The 18,972-nt window shown below is 46.7% G+C and overlaps 1 long non-coding RNA gene across 5 annotated transcripts; it reads left to right on the forward strand.

The window, feature by feature from the left end:
- The first annotated feature begins 880 nt into the window (after positions 1-880).
- LOC122209763 lies at positions 881-18,391 on the forward strand. Of its 5 annotated transcripts, XR_006197740.1 has the most exons (6): positions 881-969; positions 5,953-6,029; positions 11,451-11,565; positions 11,866-12,085; positions 16,043-16,134; positions 17,375-18,391. It is a non-coding gene; the product is annotated as an uncharacterized LOC122209763 (long non-coding RNA). The 5 variants fall into 5 exon arrangements; XR_006197736.1 differs by lacking the exon at positions 16,043-16,134; XR_006197739.1 differs by lacking the exon at positions 16,043-16,134 and having other exon boundaries at positions 11,866-12,069.
- Positions 18,392-18,972: the final 581 nt, after the last annotated feature.

Below are 18,972 nucleotides of genomic sequence, written 5' to 3' on the forward strand. Positions count from 1 at the left end.
TTATTTTTTTAATATATTTTTAAATGTTTATTTTGAGAGCAGGCGAGCGAGCGAGAGTTCACTTGCTTGCAAATTATTTACTAGTAGAATCCATAGACATGAAATCCCTATGTCAAATTGCAGTAAGTGTCTATAAATGCCACTCAAATTTTGTTCTTAAAATAGTAATACTGTAAGCAGAAGGGCTTTAGAACCCAGATCAATTTTATCTTCCTTTGACCCTCTTTTATTTCTTGTCTCCTCTGTTCCAGCTTCCCACGCCAGAGCTTAACAAGTCAGTTTATTAGGCACCATTTGCCTGTGCACCGCCCCCCGCCCAACCCGCCTGTGGTGTTTTACAAACATCCAGGCTCTAACCCGCACAGGATGGAGATGAAGGGAGCACGCTAAGAAACATGGCTGTCTTTGCTTTGACATTTATCTGCCCATTTCCTGACCCCAGAATACTTTCCAGAGGGTCTCCCAATTTTGAGTTTCAGCCGAATTCTGAGTAGCTTTCACTTAGCCACGAAAAGACACATTTCTAAGAGGGACATTTAGATCCCATGTTTTGATGTAAAATATTTTTCTTTCATAGGTAGAATTAGGGGGCGTTGCGTTTTCCTTAAGGTAGTTGATCCAACCATTAGATAGATTGTGCTTATTTTGGTTCAAATGGCTTTAAAAAAAAAAAAAAAAGGAAGAGAATTTTAAAGTCATTACTTCTCCCATAAGGTCTCTGGATAACCTAAACCGCTACCCCTGAAGAAGGGCAGAAGGGTTGCGTTTTGTCCTCCTGGTGTGGTGAACTTTGCAAGGCTTATTTCCATCATCACTGAGTCATGGCTTGTCTCTGTCTCTCTCTCAGGATATTTTGCTCGCGTCCATGGCGTCCGTCAGCTTATAAAGGCATTTCTAGGGAAGACAGAATGTCCCTGTGAGATTCTAAATCTTGGGGCTGGGATGGATACCACCTTCTGGAGACTAAAGGTAAATTAAAAAATACCGCCCCCTTGTTTCCCCAATTGTTTAATTTTGTGAAGTTTCCCAGCGGGTTCAAAATGTCAGGGGCGCCCTGGCGACTCTGTCGGTTGAGCACCCGACCCTTGATTGCGGTTCAGGTCATGATCTCTCGGTTTGTGGGTTCAGGCCCCGCATTGGGCTCTGTGCTGACGGCACAGAGGCTGCTTGGGATCCTGTCACTCTCTCACTCTCCCTCTCTCTCTGCCCTTCCCCCATCTCTCTCGCAAAATAAGTAAATAAACATTTTTTTAAATGTTAGAAATATATTCAAAAGGAATGCGGTGACTGCCTGTCCCGCGTCCCTGTCCCCATCTGCTTGCACCTGCTGTGCAACCACTGTCAGCCACGTACGTGATGTCACCAGGGCCCTAGATATGTGCCTTGCTTCTTAGCTCCTGCTGTCACAAACAGGGCTTTTGATCCAAATCCTTGTATACATTCTCTGCGTGTGTGCGAGAGCCCTGCCAGTGGAGTAGCTGAGACCAGGGGCCCATGCATTTGCCGTTTTGACGACAACAAAAGACTTTACTGTCGTCGTGACGGTGTCTTCAGTATAGCTTGGAGATTTGCAAGGCTGGGTGATGGTAACATGACACAAAGCCCTTTTAAGTTTAGTTATTCATTTTGAGAGAGAGAGAGAGACAGAATCCTAAGTGGGGCTTAGATGCGGGGCCTATCCCACGGAGCACGAGACCGTGCCCCAAGCCGAAATCAAGAGTCCGAGCCCAACTGCCTGAGCCATCCAGGTGCCCCTCCATTCTCTGATTTGGTCCCTCACCTCCTTCGTTAGGGTTCAAGAGCAGGTATAATTACACTCACTCACAGAAGAGGAAATGGGTCCAGTTAGTGGCAGAATCAGGACCACAGGCCTGGTCTTTGATTCCGGGCTGGAATTGTAGCACCAAACCTTTTCTCTACAACGATCTCACTGATTTGCTTTCATTGCTTTCTCTACGCAATCTCACTGATTGCGTTTTCTTTTTTGTAGGTTTGTACAGATCTCTCTTGGTTCTTCTGTCAGGTCGGTCATGTGGCAGTCATGGGTACGTGCATTTCCCCAGATTCTTGCAGAAGTACACCAAGATAAACTAGAGTGTGTGGGCCTAATGCGACCTGAGTGTGTATTTTGTCCCTCATCAGCTCACCAGATGAGGTCTTTGGTCATCGGTGCCCCCAGCCTCTCTCTCACTGAGGCGAGAAATCAGTGGCCTCAGCACAGCCTTAGTATTAACCGGTTGCCTCTGCATTCTTCATTCAGGAGAAGATAGCTAACGTTTCTGAAGGGCGTGCACATCCGTGACCTCGGGAATGAACATGAGAGCTCTGCAGGTGGGGGGGTGGTACCCAGACGGGGCAAGGCGGGCTCCGAGAGCTTGTGGCGTCCCCAGGTCGGACAGCCAGTGGCGCTGGAGCATGGAACAAACAACGGACTGCAGTTCGTCCACATCCAGATTCCCTCCTTGTTCTCTCCAGAGAGCCCTGTGGCTGCTCGGGGGGTGGCGGGGGGGGGGGGGGGCTCTTTGCTATAGGTCGGCGGTGCCTCTGGGCCTCAGAGAGCATGGCGTGGTGGAAGGAACTGGAAGAGAATGCAGTGGCAGAATGTGTGCAGTGTGAACAGAAGCCACGGGAGAAACTCCTCCTTTGGGCTTGACACCCTTTTCAACGTGGTCCCGTGGTTTGGTCTCTCCCCCCGCCGTGTAGGTGGGTTAATCATTACTAAATCTGAGATTTTTATTTCTGAGCAAGGTACACTGAAGCTCATGTGCCCCTTCCGAGGAAAAGGTCATCTGTCAGCAGTGAGGAAGGAGAATAGTGCAGGGTCTGAAAAATTTGGTGGAGTTTTTTCGTTTTGATAATGACATCAGTCTAAAGGGTTTTTAAAAACCTAAGTTTCTGTTTAGAAAAATGATGCTTGTTTGCTCTCTGGAGCAGGAGCTGAACGGGCCAAATTTAGGCTGCCACCTATGTTGGTAAATAAAGTTTTACTGCAACACAGCCAACTCCCAGTTCCTTCCATCTTCCCTGTGGCTGCTTTAGCCCTACGGCAGCAGAGTGGAGAAGTCACAGCAGAGACCGTCTGGCCTGCAAAGGCTAGAGTACTGGCTGTTTACAGCAAGTTCGCTGAGCCCTGTTTTTGAGCTCTACGTGCTTCTGTAAAAGAGGAGGGGAGATCTCGTCGGCTAGTCTTGTTGTCTGGTGCACCTTCCACCTGGGAGGGTCCCCTGGCTGCACCAGCAGAGGCTTGGCTGTGGGTCACAGGCTCTTTGCTGCCGCTGGTGTGTGAGCTCGTTCTGTATGACGTCAGGCCCCAAGACCAGTCGAAGGGACAGTTGAAGGCTCCCACCTTCAAGCAGCGGGTGAGAGTAGGCTGCAGGAAATCCAGTACAACCCCAGACAAAGAATAAAGGGTGAGTGAAACCCTTTAAGGGACCTCAGCTTCTTGGTGTCTCTTGAATCTATTTCCACACGGCCAGAGGATCAAGGACGCAGGGGGTCAGTCTCAATATGGCAGCCTGTGCAGCGGTCGGCCACGTTGGGTCTCCTTTGAGCCTACGGGATACTCTTCCTCACGGTTGTCCCCGGCTGCCCTCCGGTAGCTATGCACGGTCCCGGTTGCCTTCCGTGCCTCCTGTGACGTGCGAGCTACTGGCGAGTGGAGTGTCGGAAGGGCTCGGGGAATCCCAGAATAAAAAGTTGAAGCGTCATGTCCCGCAGCCATTTGTTGCCCCTTCCCCAAAGGCAAGAAAGAAGATGTCTGTTCCTTAAAAGCTCCAGTGTGCCTTTTGGAAGCTTTCCCTCCATGGTGACCCCTTAATCGGCATTCTTAAGAGGGCAAGTAGCTGATGAGTGGGAAAGCTCTTTAGAAAGTCAGAAGTCCTAGACGAGCCATAGGATCGTATGCTGTCCTGCATTTGCTTTTGTTCTCCAGGCCTTCTGGAATTTTAGCGTGTCCTTAACTTCATATCGTGTGAGCGAAATCCTTAGAGGGTGTTCTGGAATGTCCTAGCAAAAGTCATCTTCTGGTGTGCTCTAAACGTTTCCTCCAAATATCTTCGGACAGCTTTTTACCAGGCCCTGCCCTATACACGGGCAGGGGAGCGCGGCAGCACCAAGAGAGAACGGTTGAGATCGGTGAGCGTGTCTCTTCTGATGGGTCAGGAGACTGTCTTTGTCTCTGTCTTCCTGTCTCCCCCTTCCTCCCTCCCCCTTTGTCCCCCAGACCAGATCCCCTGAGATTTTCCAAGGGCTGAGGGGTAGCTGGCTCTCCCAGTTCTGACACTTGCCCTTAGGGTCACCTCCTACTGGAAAATGCTTGCTTGTGATTGCTGCCTCCCTGCCCGTCATGCTGTCGTGGGGGGCCGGCTCCCTCTCGGTCCCTGCTGTCCATCGCTCGTTACTGTGCACGTAAATGGTGTTCTGCGCAGTTGCTCGAGTCAGAAAGAGGGGTGTCATCCTCACCCCAGCTCTTCCTTAATCCCGGCCCACACCTGCGAGGCCCACCACCGGGTTCTGGGCACCAACAAGTGTCTTTTTCTTGGTCTTTTTTTCCACTTTAAGGAAGCGGCTCTGTACTTGTGGAATGTAAGTACAGGTGGATACGGAGGCGTTAGAAGAGCGCTTTGGGGGGGCGCCGGGCAGGTCACCAGGTTGTGGAGCGCCTTGTTTCTTTCCCCAAGCTTCAGGGGCATCGGGAGCTGCTGCAGGCAACACGCAGGGTGTCGCTGAGAGTCCAGACAGCGGTGTCCTTACAGTGTGTGCAGTTGGAGAGCTGAGGAGGAGAGAATGCGTTCGTGAATACGCATCGGGGCTGAGGGATTGATTGGACGTGACAGAGAATGTGCTAGGATGGCCAGGAGGCCAAGGGGAGACCAGGCCGGGGATGCAGAAGGGGGAGCAGGGTCGTGTGTGTGTGTGTGTGTGTGTGTGTGTGCGCGCGCGCGCGTCTGCCACGCTCTTTTACTGCAGCCCTCAGTAAAGATAAATGTACACCCCAGGCCAAGACCTACTTCTAAGTACCCATGTCAATAAGGTTTTTAAGTTTATTTATTTAACTTGAGAGAGAGAACCGGTGGGGGAAGGGCAGAGAGAGAAGGGGACAGAAGATCCAAAGCGGGCCCTGGCCCCCACGTGGGGCTCAAACTCACGAGCCGTGAGATCATGACCTGAGCCAACGTCAGACACTTAACCGACGGAGCCACCTCGGCGCCCCGTCCCCATGACAGTCAATGATAAAGGCACACACGTGGCACTTACTAAGGCAGGCCCCGTTCTGAGTGTCCCTTGTGTGTACTTATTGCCTCATTACTCCTCACAACCCCGTGAGGTGCTGTCCCTGTCTCTGCTTCGCAGAGGAGGGAAACTTGGCCCAGGGAGTGGAGTGACTTTGGGGCCTCGCGGCAGACAGGCGGTGGAGCTGGGATTCGAACCCCCGTCCCCTGCTCCAGAGCACCTGCCCTTTACCACCCGCTGTATCCTCCCCTCACAGAAAAAAGTAAACGTGTCACAAAACAGTACTCACCCCCACTGTGCGCGATGCTTCGGGATTTTTGCTGTTTTATTCCATTTTATCCCTCAAATGCTGGTCAGCATTGGTGTCCTGACCCTCTCTGATTCATCTCGATCTGCTTTTTGGAAAATTCTGTCAGGTCCTACTCCCCCAGCGCCTCCACATACCCCCACCTCCATCCCAGGCACTGCTCCCCCAGTTCAGGCTCCCCGTGACTTCTTCCCTGGACAGCTGTGAACCCCGGACGCCCGTCCTCCATCCATTCCCCACGTGGAGACCACAGTAATCTGGAAAATACATCTCTGCCCATATCGTTCCTGCATGTCAAACCCTTAAGTGCCCTGATGCTCTTCGGGGCCTAGTACTCGCTCGGTACGTGAAGGTGGTCAGTAAATGTAGGAGTGAATACATAATTCTAGAGCTTACTGCGTGTTTTTCCTCAGGATGAAGATCTTCTCCCAAGTAAATATTTTGAAGTGGACTTTCCCATGAGAGTCACGAGAAAGCTGCACAGCATCAAGTGAGTATGGCTTTGACCACAGGAGAGAGCCCGGTAGGATTCAGGAGCAGCGTTCAGGAGGCGGCCGGTCTGAACGCCAGAGACCTCATTTTAGGGGACTCTTCCCTTTTACCCCCTTCCCACCTTCCTTCTGGCCCCAAGATCCCCATTCCAAACTGTCTTCAAAATGAAATGTCCCCTCCCTTGCAACTCTTCTGTCCGTTAACGTAATTTCTCTGAACACTTAATAGAAATGACCTATAGTGGTTTAATTTTAATCTGAAATTTAAAAAAGTGTTCTAATGTTTTATTTATTTTTGAGAGAGAGAGAGGGAGACAGAGTATGAGTGGGGGAGAGGCAGAGAGAGAGAGAGAGAGAGGGAGAGAGAGAGAGGGAGACAGAATCCAAAGCAGGGCCCAGGCTCTGAGCTGTCAGCACAGAGTCCGATGTGGGGCTTGAACTCGTGAACCGTGAGATCATGACCTGAGCCAAAGTTGGACACTTAACCGACTGAGCCAACCAGGAGTTCCAATAATCTGAATTTTCATGTGTGCTCCGGCTACTTCTGTATCTCCAGAGCATAGAAAGGGGCCTGGCTCAGAGCAGATGTGTAGTAAATAGCGTTTGAATGAATAATGGGAGGCCAAATTGGCCATTTACTATATATGAGATAGTATGGGGGCCACCCTGAGTCCATGTTTTAAGAATTCTGCAGTTATAGATGGCGAGTTTGTGAATCTTTGCTGAGAGCTTTGGTAGCACCATGTGAAATGCTTCACTCAGATGATCTCATTGAGTCGTCAGAGCCGACTCAGGAATGACATGCTTTTATTAGCAGTTGAGGAAACCAAAGCTCAAAGAAGTTAAGCTAATTTCCATAAGGTTTCCTGTTGACAAAGGGGTAGAGCTGAAATTTAAACCCTGACCTCAAGCCCAAGGTCAGATTTTCTCAGTGGTTTTTAACGTATACTTCTTCCCCTTCTTTTTAAATTAGTCATTTAAACAAAATCTTAAGTCTTACATTTAAAAAAACTTTTAGTAAACATTAAAACTTTCACCTTGTCCTTTAAAGGTGTGTAATTCCCACAAGCTAGAAATATTTTTCAAGTTTTTTTTTTTTTCCTAACTTACCCTATGGAATCAAGTTTTCCCCTTTTCCAAATACAAGATTGTATTACACGGAATGTGCATTGTATCTAAAAAAAATTTTTTTTTAATATTTATTTATTTTTGAGAGAGGGAGACAGAGTGCAAGCTGGGGAGGGGCACAGAGACAGGGAGACACAGAATCCGAAGCAAGCTCCAGGCTCTGAGCTGTCAGCACAGAGCTCAACCTAGGGCTCAAACTCATGAGCTGTGTGCGAGATCATGACCTGAGCCGAACGAAGTTGGATGCTCAACCGACTGACCACCCAGGCGCCCCACGTAGTGTGCATCTGAGATGCGCTATGGCATCTGATGCTGTGCAGCCACAGAATACGACCTAGCTTGTTAGGACACCGAGTCAAATAAGAGCAGGTGGGCTCTCACTTAAGCCTACAGGAGGTTTCTGGGGTGAAAGATGTGTGTATGGTGGTTGCGATACTGAAATCGGCTCTCGGATGTCTAATTTTTTGCACATTCTGGAGGAGAGCAGAGTCATCACCTAAATGTTACTGGACGTCAGGTCTGAGTAGGAATCGGTTTGTTTAGTTGTCTGTGATTAATAATGGTTAAAATTTTTAATTGAGTGAGCAGAAGCAGGAAACGAGAGATGGCTTGGAAAACACTGCAACGTTTGGAAACATACCACTAGCCTATCTTTGGCGGTTTCTACGTCTTGAGTGCTTCATGATCAGTTTGTGACTTGACGTCAGATTCGGAGAGTAACGCTCACTGACCTACTCTGAGAGCTGATCCACTGAATTTTTCATGTGTGTGCCTAGGGTCAGACGTCATTAAGCAGCAGGCCCTCTGGAGTCACCCTTGCTTTGAGCAGTAGCGGTACCTACTGGCCATTTCGGTAGTGGGTGTTTGCATTTTTTCACTAACTAAGCTACTTGACTCATTTCTCTCTCTTTCCCATCCTCCCATAGATACAAGCCTTTCTTATTACAACCCATTATAGAATGACATTCAGAGGACACACTGCAAATTGGCAAGTACCCTTAACCTAAGTAATACAGTATGGGCTACCTCTCTGCTTTTCTTCCCCTTTCTTTTTAAAGATGGTGTGTGTGTGTGTGTGTGTGTGTGTGTGTGTGTGTGAGCGTGCGCGTCTGAGTCTGCGCGTGTGTGCACCTGACGTCATAGAGTGTATACTTCTGCATCACATCTACTGTGAAGGAACTTGAAACAATTGTTTGTATGGCCCCTCTTAGATGTCCATAGGTCCCAATCTGAAATCTTTTGAAAAACATTTCAGTGAGCTGCAAACATTTCAAATATAGGAGCTTTTTCCCGAAAATCTTTCCTTGGAAAAATCCAGTCCGGCAGCCTCAGACCCTGACTCCTACATGGCTGCTTCGTTGAGAGGGAATGCACATGCCCACCACTGTTGTCTCGTACCTGACCCGCTTCACCTGTTACGTTAGGTCCTTGGCCCCGGGGCTCAGTTTTTCCCCGTAAGTTTTCAGTATGAGTGTTTCCAACAACTCTTTCCTCCCTTCTAAGCCTTTAAAACTAACGTCACAAACACTCTTCCAGAATGTTCCATTGTGTTCAGTGTGTGTCTGACAGAGAAGTTCAAGGGGCTTATTAATAATTCAGGTCAGAAAACATGCTCAGAGACGATGGCCTTAGATGGTGGGCACAGATAACACAGGAAACGTCAGGCAACTAGACAGGCCTCTACACCAGCACAGTGCCCTCGTCACGCTCCTAGTGAACAGACTCCCACAGAAACTAATATCTCCTCCATCCTTTGTTTCCCTCGTACAAATTTTAAGTACAACCTTCTCAGGCTTTGCCATTGGCTGGCACATCTGCTTTCTCTACATCGTAGCCGTCATACTTTTCTGTATATTTGGTTAATATTTGCGTCAGAAGGATTAGCTGTAATGAAAGGGTTAGTTAGCACTTTGCATTGCCTTCGACCCATCAGTGTAGAAGCATGTGAAGTAGAAAGTAAAGACCCTGCGTAATCTCTCCCCCCACCACGATAACCACTGTGCAGGGTGTTTTCTCCTGTGGATGGACAGTGTACCTAGAGGCAGGTAAATATCACGCGTAAGAAAATACACATGTAAATAGAATCCCGTGCCCGGCCCGCAAAAGGTTCAGTAAATTTTTGGTGAAGGAGTATGCATATATTGAATAAATAAATATATATGATGTAGATCAACATGTATTTGTTGAAAGAGTGAATCTATACTTCTATAAATAAATAAATACAGTTATATGTATAATTTTAGTAAAGCGAATAATTTATACGTACTGTTTTGAAACTTGTTCTTCGTGCATCCTAGGGAATCACGGCTGTCTTCATGTTGCCAGATTAGATCTACCTCGTTATTTCTGGTGACTTCGTAGTACTCCTCTGCATGGAAATTCCATTTTACTTAACGTATTCGCTACTGATGGTCCTTTAGATTGCCGCCTTCTTTATGGTTTCCTATTAAACAGTTTTGTAGAAAGTCTAGTTATATGTGCATATTCGCAGGAATTGCCAGTTCAAAAAATTGTATCTTATGAATTCTAATAGCTACTGCCAAGCCGTGCTTCAAGACCCTTTCGACTAATTTGTATTTTCACCAGAGTAGATGCGGGTTCCCTTTCCCTACACCCTCGCTAACACTGGCTACTACCATTTTAAAAAATTCCTGCCAGTCTGCCAAATCTATGAATTAAAGATTTTTTTGTAACTTTGTTTTAAATTTTTTATAACTTTGAACGTGCTAGTGAAACGGAGTACCCTTCCTTCCTTCTGTTGGCCTGTGGGATTTCTTGTAAATTTCCTCTGCTCATATATTTTCCAGTTGCATTGTTTCATTTCCTTTTCAATTTATAGGAATCCTTTACAACATAAAGCAATGTTCTTTGATACAAATCCCTCATCAACTGTTGATTGGCAGATTTCTTTCTTAGCCTTTCACTTGGTTTTTAACTCTGGGTTTGTGTCTTGTGTGGGCAAATTTTCTAGTCCTGTCCTTGATAGTTTTTGATCTTGCCATCATTCTGGGAGAGGGACAGTTGAAATAAAAATTAATGAAAATACAAATGTGAGTGAAAATTTGAGAAAAGTGATAGGCGATGATAACACTGACACATTTTCATTGAAAAATTGCCCTATTTCATTAAACCTTTGAGGCTGTGATTGCAAGAATCACACTATCTATTTACCGTCAGGAAAGAAAAGGTGCTGATAAGTTAAACCGAAACGTTATTGACTGATGCATCCTCATTTCAGAAATGTGAAACTGAGAAAAAATACGCATCTTGAAATTGATCATTTCTTAAAGCTGAAATATGCACGAGGTGAAACTTAAAAGTATATAAATGGGCACACAATGAAAAGTCAGTCCGAATGAGTAAATCAAGGGGGACGTCTGGGTGGCTCAGTCAGTCAAATGGCCAAGTCGTGATTTGGGCTCAGGTCAGGATCTCACAGTTCATGAGTTTGAGCCCTGCACTGGACTCTGTGTTATTAGCACAGAGCCTGCTTGGGATTCTTTCTCTCCCTCTTTCTCCACCCTTCCCCCGCTCTCCCTCCCCCACCCCCCTCCCCCCGCCATCTCTCAAAATAAGTAAGTAAATGAACCTCCATGTACCCATCACTGAACTTTTAACTGTGGCCAATTTCATCCGTACCAGTGGTTCTAAAAGTGTAGTCCTGGACTAGTGACATCACCACTGCGGAGCATTGGTTGGAAATACAGATGTCTAGCTTTTGAAAGAATCTGACAAAATGTCTACTTCTGCAAGATCTGCTACATCAGAAACTCGGGGGGTAGAAGCCATCAGTCTGTTTTAACAAGCCCGCCAGGTGATTCTGATGACTGCCAAAGCTCGAGAACCACTATAAAAACCATGCTGTCCGATCTCTGTGGGAGTATTTTCTTTTTTTTTTTTTTTAATTTTTTTTTTCAACGTTTTTTATTTATTTTTGGGACAGAGAGAGACAGAGCATGAACGGGGGAGGGGCAGAGAGAGAGGGAGACACAGAATCGGAAACAGGCTCCAGGCTCCGAGCCATCAGCCCAGAGCCTGACGCGGGGCTCGAACTCACGGACCGCGAGATCGTGACCTGGCTGAAGTCGGACGCCTAACCGACTGCGCCACCCAGGCGCCCCTCTGTGGGAGTATTTTCAAGCAAATGTTATCATTGTATTTGTAAATACTTTAGAAGCGATTTTCTTTTAAACATAGTATCTCACAAATTGGCACGACATTTAGAGAGTGGCCAGCTGATCGGTACCAATACTTAAATATTTTACCCTTTGACCTCCTAATTCTACTCCTAGAGACCTACTTAACTGGACAGGTGCTTCATGAGGTCTATACAAAGATGCTCATCGCAGTGCCTCAGATGGAGAAAATTTGGAGATACCACAGGCCTAATCGTGAGGGCTTGGCTGAGTAAGTTGTTTTATCCACTGATGGAATGCTAGGGAATCATTACAGATGATGATGTCATTGATATTACTGTTAAGTAGGAAAAGTAGTTTTCAAAAGAAGAATTGGCCCTGTTTTCTTTTTCCTGTGTGATGTGTGTGTACGTATTTGTGTGACAGAAAATGTGCTTATGTTGTGTGTATGGGTTTATGTTGTATGTATAGAAGACTGCAATGTTCTATACCAAAACATTTAATAGTTGGAAGATGTGATTTTCATTCATTCCACCCTCCTCCTTCCTGATTTTTTTTTTCCTTTTTGCAGTGGGACATGTATTTCTGTAATGGAGAAAAAATAATTGAATTTTGAAAAGAAATCCATTGAAATGATCACCTCTGGATGAATTTCTGTTGAAACGATAATCTCTTCTTGGCTTTCCAAATGGACACCTGTTGGATTCAAAGAGCTATGCCATTATTGGAGCAGATCTCCGAGATTCACCTGAACTCGAAGAGAAGCTAAAGAAATGTAACGTGAATCCACAGTGAGATCTTGTTTTAACCTCTTACGCGTTTGTGATTTCATGCGAATACGAAATAAGGTCAGGTGAAAGTGCAGCATGATACCCGTGTTCCGTTTTTAATTCTGAGATGTTTATCATTTCATTGCTAGGAGGGAGGTTTTCTAAGTCTTTGAGAAGCAATGTTTCTCCTGTTTTCACATCAGAATCACGTGTATTGCTTTTATAACATACTGATGCCTGATACCATAAAGTTTGAGAGAAGATAATTATATGTATAGAAACCTATAACTGCAGGGCGCCTGGGTGGCTCAGTTGGTTAAGCGTCCAACTCTTGATTTCCGCTCAGGTCATGATCTCACGGTTGGGGAGATGGAGCCCCATGTCAGGCTTTGCGCGGAGAGCTTGGAGATTATATTAAGTATGCGTGTGAAAGCAGTTGAACGGAAATTGGCGCATAAGCTATAATCTGTAGATTATGACAGTTGCGGTGGTAACCAGCAGCAACCCGCTGCGAACGTAGAAACACACCATTTGGGCAAATGTGCTACATAGCCAGGGAAATAATCACTTACAAATCAGGAGAGCTCTTGGGATGCCTGCGTGGCTCAGTTGGTTAAGCATCCAACTTCTGATTTCGGCTCAGGTCGTGATCTCCTGGTTCATGAGATTGAGCCTCACATTGGGCTCTGTGCTGACACAGCCTGCTTGGGATTCTCCCTCCCTCTCTCTCTGCTCCTCCCCTGCTTGCCCTCTGTCTCTCTCAAAATAAGTAAATACACTTAAAAAAAAATTAATCAGGGGAGCTCTTGATAGGCAAGTTTGCCTCAGTCCTGGAGATCTACAAAATGGATAAGGAACAGCGGCTATCACAAGTATTAGAATTACATTCATAGTTCTCTGGGGTTCATTTGTGCTCTGTGTTTTCCTCCGTGGGCTGTTTTTGCTTCGCTTAGACTTCTCTTCTGAAAAGTATTAATCCTGTTTTTAATATTGGCGAAGGCTGCCTCTTAAAAATACACTGTAAACGTGTTTAACTTTTTACTTTCAAATAATTCAAATTTGTAAAAAAAAGTTGCAAAAGTTGTACAGGAAATTCCCACGTAGCCTTCTCCACCTGGCTTCCCCCCATGTGGTAATACCGTATGTAATAGTCGGTGCCTTTTGCATTAAAAAGGTTTTTGGAGGGGCACCTGGGCAGCTCAGTCGGTTAAGCATCCGACTTCAGCTCAGTTCATGATCTCATGGTTCGTGGGTTCGAGCCCTGCATCAGGCTCTGTGCTGACAGCTTGGAGCCTGGAGGCCTGGAGCCTGCTTCAGATCCTGTGTCTCCCTCTCTCTCTCTGCCCCTCCCCGGCTTGTGCTCTGTCTCTCAAAAATAAATAAACATTTTTAAAAATTTTTTAAATAAATAAAAACGTTTTTGGAACTGTTTTTCTCTAATTACCAACCTATTGAGGTTTTGAAACTTTTTTCCCACTCACTCACTTTTTCTAATCGTTCCTATTGATATAATCTGGGGTTTTAGACTTGGGTTAAAAAATATTGCTTACTTTAAACTTCCTTTTAATGTTTTTCTTTCTGATTTTCAACTTCATCTGCAACTTGGACTTCATTGTCTGTCCTCTGGATTTAGTTCTCTCATTCTTTGTACCATGACCCAGTTGGGTCCAGAGAGCATTTGTAGATATATGCATACATATGTGTGTGTGTATTTGTATACACATACATATATTCTTATTTTGGAGAGAGAGAAAGAGAGCATGTGCAAGTCAGGGAGAGGGGTAGAGGAAACGAGAGAGAGAGATAAGATCCCAAGCAGGCTGCATGCTCAGCATGGAGCGCAACACAGGGCTCAATCCCAGAACCCTGGGATCATGACCTGAGCCGAAATCAAGAGTCAGATGCTCAACTGACCGAGGTACCCAGGCGCACCTGGATATATATTTTTAATTTCTTTTAGTGTTTATTTATTTTTGAGAGAGAGTGTGAGCACGAGCCGGGGAGGAGCAGAGAGAAAGGGAGACACCGAATCCGAAGCAGGCCCCAGGCTCGGAGCGGTGAGCAGAGCCCGATGTGGGGCTCGAAGCCATGGACTGTGAGATTATGACTTGAGCTGAAGTTGGATGCTTAACCGACTGAGCCACCCAGGCACCCCTGGATGTATATTTTTAAGTCACTTGAGTTATACAACATTTCCTTGTCAAAAAAAGAAAAAAAAAAAAAAAAAGGAAATCCTGATGAACAGTAACAGTGGATAGTCGGGACTGTCAGGTCAAAGCCAGCAGCACTTGTGGGTAGCCTTTCTCTCTAGCGATCATGAGTCCAGGCACTGAGTCTAACCGCATGGGTTACATTCTGACACTAACGTACACGATGTTCTTTTCAGCAAATCTCTTGGGTATTTTCAGTTCAGACAATTTACTTGTTTTGAAATTCCCCGCCAATAAAAATAGGCAAAAGTAACCTACTTGCTTTGTGAGAAAAATAGCAACCAGCCATGAGGAACAGCAGCGTAAAGGGGCAGAGAAGGAGGAGGATCCAGTAAAGGAGTCAGAAGGAGCCGGAATAAATCAGCAGAGCTCACATGATTGAGGGCTGCCTGTGTTCCCTTCCAACTGTAAAGCGTTTAGAGATTTCTGTAGGAGTTTATTGCTTTTCCTGTTTCGTAATTTGTTCGTTACTTCGGGTCTGGTAACTCAGACCGCATACTAATGTGTCATTGGCTGAAGACTGTTCGTGTTGTTTTTAATTCTTGATGATAAAAGTTTGTGTAAGAAGAATTAGATTCTGTTAAAGGCATAGCAGTATTTCTGCATTTTATCAGTCAGCTTTTGATGTGTACCAAAATCTCTGCAGCCTCAGCGGTCTCGAACAACTCACAATTCAGAGTAGTTCACAAGTTGCTCAGGATTGTGTGAGGGGACCATTTGGACTGGGCTTAGCTGGGTGGTTCTTCCACTGGAGCCAGCTGCAGCTGAGGTCCCCTGGGGTTCACTCCTGTAGCTGGGGTCCCCTGGGGTTCCCTCCTATGTGGATGCCTCATTCTCACGCACAGGGCCTCCCCTCCGATAGCAAGCCAGCTTGGGTTCATTGCCACACGGGTTCAGACTTCCTAGCAAGAGGGCAAGGGCCAATGTGCAAGTGATTTTCAGCTTCCGCTTGCGTCGTGTTTGCTACTGTTGTATTGGCCACAGCAAGTTACAGGCCTAACCCAGATTCCAGGGGAAGGGAACTAGACTGCCTTGGAGCAAGGGGTCTGCAGGGCCACCTCGTCACCATGTGCGGGCATGCCGGGGGAGAATTTGTAGCAAGCCAGACAAAACCTTGCTCAGTGCTCACGTTGTTACGGTCTGAAACTTTGGGTCACGACGGGGCTCTCCACCTCTTACCGCCCTGATAGTTGACGTGCTATCCGGGGCTTCTCCTCTTCCTGCGGTGTGCACCCCAGGGTTTTCCTGCCCTGCCAGCACTATCCGTGGCTGCCGAAGTGAATCTTGACCATGGACCCAGTCACTTGGGAGCAAGCCTGGGGATGTGTCCGTTTTCACTGAATTCAGCAATTTCCTAACAAATGCAAACCATCAGCCTCCTCAGGTGTACTAATTGCTCACATGCCTTCCATGATTTCCTAATCAGTATTTTAAAATGACAAAAACCACATGAATGATGAAAAAAACTTTTTTTTAAATATTTATTTATTTTTTAGAGAGAGAGCGAGCAGGGGAGGGGTAGAGAGACAGACACAATCCCAAGCAGGTTCCATGCTGTGAGCACAGAGCCCAGTGCGGGGCTCAAACCCACAAACTGTGAGATCATGACCTGAGCCAAAAATCAAGAGTCGGTCGCTTACCGACCGAGGCTCCCTGAGTGATGCAAATTTCAGTACTGATATAATAAGGGTAGCGAACTTGTAGAAGTTGCTTGCTATACAGCTGGCACCTTCCATGAGTGTGACCTGTATTAACCTACTTGTCACAGTAACCAGGGTGTGGCGGGTGTGGCCGGTGAGGGGACCGAAGCACAGAGGGATTGGACAGCTTGCTGCCCACGGCCGCACGGCCTCACGGCTGGTAAGTTTCAGGCCAGGATTCAGACCCAGGCAGGAAGACGACGGAGCACGTGCTCACAGGCACCCAGTGTGACCATTCATGCCACGTAAGCCTCACACGTCCACCGACAGAGAGTGATGCTGCTTCTTGCCTGCCACCGTTGTCACGGGAGCTCTGGGAATCATTTCGTATAGTAAACTGTTGACGTTTGGGGACAAAGTAATACTAGTGCGCGGTGTATTATGTATGTTTTGTGACATTTGTGCGTATAGATACGTTAATGGTTTTTTTGAAGTGGTAAATGGGGGGCACATGGGTGGCTCAGTCAGCTAAGCATCTGGTTTTGGCTCAGGTCATGATCTCACGGCTCATGAGTTCGAGCCCCACGTCGAGCTCTGGGCTCACAGCTCGGAGCCTGGAGCCTGCTTCGCATTCTGGGGTTCCCTCTCTCTCTGCCCCTCCCCTCGTTCATGCTCTGTCTCTCTCAAAAATGAATAAACATCGTAAGAAGGGGGTTTTAAATGGTTTCTCATTAGATAAGTAACACCACATGCAAAACTTCAAAAAAAAAATCAAATAGTACAAAAGGGTATGCAGGGAAAGGTAAGTCTCACTTCTACCCCGGACCTTAGTGAGTCCTCCAACCTGGGAAGCAACACTGCCAGATTCCAGAATTATTCTGCGCATATATAAATGTAGCTAGAGATTTTTTTTTCTTAAGGGCAGACAGGAGCATGTTATGCACAGCCCTCTGTACTGTACTTTTCGAGAGTCTGTTATCTGAGAATCATTCCACATCTGTATCTGTGTCTGTGTGTCTACGTCTGTACCTACATCTACTTGGATGTCCTCTTGCTGTTTTCATGGCAATGTGATATTTCATTGAACGACCATGCCACAACTGCTTTAACCCCAGCGGATGGGCATGTGAGTCCTTTCCGTCATAGGTCCCGTTACACATCACGCTGCGGAGTAAACCCTCTTGCACCTGGCGTGCACGTGGGAGTCTACCTGTGGAGCAGCCGCTCAGTGGTCTGACCGGCTCCCGGGCCGAGCGCACACCGCCCGGTTGCCCCGCAGGGGGCGGCAGCAGACGACGCTCTCGTCAGCCCCGCGTGCCGGGCCCGCACCCGACTCCGTTGACTGCACTGGGTATTAGCAAACATCAGCCTTGACGGTTCAGAAACAGAATACTGTTGTCTGATTTTGCGTATTCGAGAAGCCCTTCTGGCATCGCCCAGCCTCCTCTTTCCCTTCCCAGGTGAACATGGACGACCGACCGGTTCGGACAGATCGTGATCGAAAACCGGCGGAGGCGACAGTGTGACCTGGCGGGAGTGGAGACCTGCAAGCCGTGAGAGTCACAGGTCGGAGAGCAGGGCGGGGACATCCTTTGGTACCCTTAACCCCCCAGGGAAGGGCACGCTCCCTTCTCAGATCAGAGAATGTGAGAAGCCCTGTCGCGTGCCCACCTGAACGGGCAGCTGGGGTTCCACGTGGGCCGCTGGCTCGTCACGCTAAAGAAGTCCAAGACCTGGGCCGCCATCTTGGTTTGGAAAATACACATTCCCATTTCCCATACCCTATTAGTCCAAGTTTTCAGTATGCATATTCGCAAACAACATGAACGTAGAGGGAACAGTAGGACGAAAACCCACGTCCCATCAGCCAACTTTGGTGACTCACATCTTTCAATATTGTTTTATTTATCCCCGTTTTTTGTCGGTGTTGTCATCGGAATATTTTAAGGCACATCCAGAGAGTATAGCATTACCCCCATAAAGACTTCCATGTGAATCTCCTACCAGTAAGCATTTTCTTCCCCCACCCCGGGATAATGGTAACATCATCATTGTACCTCACACAGCAGCCGAAACTCCTCCATAGCACCTACTCCACAGTCCGTGTTTGGATTTCCCCAGTTGTTTAAAAAAAAAACAGAAAAAAATTCTATAGGTGGTGTGTTTGAAACAGGATCCAAACTTGGTCCAGACTTTGCACTTGACACGTCGCTTACATTTCTTAGAATCTGTAATAGAGAGTTTAAATATCTTTTATTTATTATTTTTTAGTTTGTTTGGTTTTCTCTTTTTTTTTGCTGAGGAGACACCACCCACCCCTGCCCCTATTAAATAGGTGGGATATGTCACATTACGCCTCGAACGCATTCAAACACTCTTGCTCACGGAGAAGTTCCTTGCTTTATTTCTCTTTAAATATACATTAGTGACTTTTCTCCCATGATAACAATGCATGTTCGGTGTAGAAAATTGGAAAAGAAAAAGAAGAAAGATGGGGGCTGGGACGGGCTTTTGAAAAAGGAGTCATCTGAGACAAGTTCTCATGTGCTCCAAGAGTGCCTTGGATTCGTGCAACAGTGCCTCGTACCTTGCCTTTTCTCTCCGCTGCACATTCTAGAAAGAACGGCTCCTGTCGAATGGGTGGGAAACAACATCAGCCGTCGACGTGCTGGAAGCGTACAGCAGACTGCCTCAAGCTGAAGCGAGCAGGTGCGGATTGGCGAGAGTTAGTTTCACGGCGAACAATTCTGATTGATTAAAGGCATAACTGTCTTTAATGTAAACACAAACACAAAACAAACCTCAAACCTCCAACCCTCACTAGATATACTTGAACCATGTTAATCTGCTAATACAGGCTAAACCACAGCACCTCGAGAGGAACTCATTAGCCACTAACGGAGATAGGGTTTGTGCCAAAGCAGGTTATTTTGGTCAAAACGAGCCGTCACACCTGTCGCACTCCCAGAGCACCCTGTGCGGTGGCAATTCTGCACAATCCCTGTGTTTTGCAGATTTTTTCTTTGAACTTATTTTTATTTTAAGAGAGAGAGCAGAG

The sequence above is a fragment of the Panthera leo genome, chromosome E3, assembly GCF_018350215.1.
Source record: "Panthera leo isolate Ple1 chromosome E3, P.leo_Ple1_pat1.1, whole genome shotgun sequence".
Lineage (NCBI taxonomy): Eukaryota > Metazoa > Chordata > Mammalia > Carnivora > Felidae > Panthera > Panthera leo.